The sequence below is a fragment of the Rhagoletis pomonella genome, unplaced genomic scaffold (assembly GCF_013731165.1).
Source record: "Rhagoletis pomonella isolate Grant_MI unplaced genomic scaffold, Rhpom_1.0 Rhpom_scaffold_00006, whole genome shotgun sequence".
Classification (NCBI taxonomy): domain Eukaryota; kingdom Metazoa; phylum Arthropoda; class Insecta; order Diptera; family Tephritidae; genus Rhagoletis; species Rhagoletis pomonella.
In genome coordinates, this window is record NW_023458560.1 from 55,148,878 (window position 1) to 55,151,823 (window position 2,946).

Below are 2,946 nucleotides of genomic sequence, written 5' to 3' on the forward strand. Positions count from 1 at the left end.
ATCATTTAAACTAGCCCCATTCGAAGATGGACTTGATGCATTGAACACCACTCGCACCTTGGTAGTGGTGCTGTCCGGTTTGATGACTGCATGATGAGGCAAGTAGTATGTCCCTGAAAAAGGCTCACTCACGGTGCTGTCCACTGGCTTCATATGGCCGAGCGTAATGTGTTCTCGTAATACACGATGATATTCCTCCCTCAGCTCTGGTCTCCTTATCATCGATGCTTCGTTGCGAACAAATTGATGCGCTGCACTCGTCCGCGAATATCCAAGACTGATATCTGCTGGGAACTCCTGTCGAAACGGTAATGCTACTACATAACGACCCTGGTCATTTCTCAGCGTGGTCTTTGCGAAATGTTTCTCACAAAACGCTTCTTCAGGAGTAACCTGTTTTTTACTCGGAACTTGCTCAAGTTCCCAGAAACGGGTTAGCTGAGAGCTGGAAATTTCATTGAAAAAAGACATACAGGCAGCACCTGTCCTAGTAGTCAGAGGAACAGGACCTGTCAATACCCAACCAAAAACTGTCTCCTGTGCTAAAAGGGTACCCAAAACATGTTTCTTAATTTTTTCTTTCTTAATAGCTGGATACAAGTCCGCACCAATTATCATGTCGACCTGTTGACTTTTGTGGAAATTAACATCGGCTAATTCGATAGGGGGCAGTAGACCAAGATCTGCTTGGTCAACTGAAATCTGGGGGAGGTTTCCTGTCAGTTGGGGTAGAATCAGGCCTCTTGCTTCAATTTTAACTGGGGTTCGGCAGGTGAACCTAAAACAAACTGTGCGAGCTTTCGTACCTTAGCCGATAGTGTCGCATTTATTCCACATATCTTTGTGTCAACAGGTCGCGTCGGGAGATTGATGAGTCTTTGCAGCCGCTCTGTAATGAAAGTCCCTTCTGAACCCGAATCGAGAAGAGCTCTAGCTTCGTAGTCTACCCCTAAGTGCCGAATGTGCACCATAGCCGTACCCAAAATTATGTTTTTAGCACTAGCAGCAAACAGAGCGGTTACATTACCGGATGTTGATGCGGCATTAGGCTGCTGTGCCTCTCCATTTCCCGTAGAAGGTCTCCTGTTTGTGGCCGTAGTGCTGTTTCCAGCTTGAGTTCGGTGCAATACTGAGTGGTGCCGCTGATGGCAACTCAAGCAATTGAAAGTACTCTTACAATTCCTCGCTATATGAGAATGTGCTAGGCAATTCATACATAAGTTATATTTTCTAACTACCTTACACCGATCGTCTACCTTCATCGCTAAAAACTTGGGACATGATTTCAATGCATGGCACTGGTCTGAGCACAACCTGCATGCAGGCTGCGTAAAATGGGTATGATGGGCCGTTATTTTTTTTTCCAAACGGCACCACTGGTGCTCGCATTGGTCCTGCCTTAGGCACTCGTGTGCTTTGAATATCCGAAACTGTTTCTAAGGTCTGATACCTACTCGAAAGGTAGTTATCCAAATCCTCTCACCTCGGAATTTCAGCTTTGTCAACGATTCCCTGCTCTCACAAAGCTAAAGTGTTGTCTGGTAATCTGCTGGAAACTAAAAAACACAAATATAGCATCCCAGTTCGCGATATCAATGCCATACTTTGCAGGACTGCGATACAATTATTCACTGTCCGCTGTAAGTTTTTAATATCCGTCCCACGTTCAACTGTTACCGTGGGCAAGTTAAATAATGTCTTCAACTGGCTATTGACCATAACTCTTTTATTTTCATAACAATCGCTCAAGTTTTGCCACGCAATCGCAAAACCATCATTGGTCAACGGGGACTTTTTCACGATATCCTTGGCTTCCCCACGGGTCTTTTGATTGAGGTGGTACAATTTTTCAACCGGAGTTAACCGCGAATTATTTATATAAATGGCCGTGAATAAATCCCTAACGGATGGCCACGCCATATAATCACCATAAAAAATCTCCGTATCGCATGGAGGAAGGTGAAGGCTTGACCGCGGTATTGGGTCAGGCTCACGGTTTATGGGGTTAAACGTTGAGGAGCTTGGCTGAGCAAAAGTCAAATTATGAATGGTTTCACCCATCAACGTCGCACAAGTCAGGTATGCTGAATAGCAATCCTGGTATTTACATTTGGCTAAACTCATGGCCGCAACACCCGTATTGTCTTCAGACAAATTCCGCGAATAAGAATCGAAAGAATCTTTGACTTTTGCCCACAGTGCCTTAAGCTCCTCCTTCTGTATCTCAAGCGAAAAAACAGAGTGATTTGCACCTGGAGTCTGATTAAGCTCTTCAAACTCTATTAGTGCATCACAAGCGCGAGAAAAATCACTAGCATTAGCCATTTTTAGAGAAAAACGTTTATTTATTATTGACTTTAAACTTTAAATTTACTCACAACCAATTAATACAAAAAAAAAAACGGATTAATTTCCTACGGTGCTTTATCAACTGGTTGTGTGATGACCAGCTGATGGGGAGTCCAATGAGTGTTACTCGTGTGAGAATGTATCTTAAAGAGCTTTTTTTGAGATAATTTCTCACCCCAGCTACACTCGGTCGGTAGGGTCTTGATATTGGCGCAGCTTCTTCTGTCGGCTAAGCTTTTTGGGCTGGAACTCCAGGTCACTATCCGCTGGCTCTTCTGACACTGGATACCGGCTGCTGCACAACTTAAGCACTTATATAAATTTTTTTTTTTTTTTTTTTTCACTAAATTGATGTGATTCCGGTACTTTCACCGTGTACCAGTTCACCGCAAATTAAATCAAATCGCGCCCGACTTGAATATGCGTGGCGAATCTCAAAGGCTTACCTTTTCGTGCAGCTTACTGTTATCGAAACTGTTGTGGTTATTTCTCCCGCGGTGGGCCACTTGATGGGGGCCTTGAAGTATGCTGTGCTCCCGCGGTGGGCCATTTGGTGGGGGCCTAGTTGTATTTTTGTTGCTCCCGCGGTGGACCACT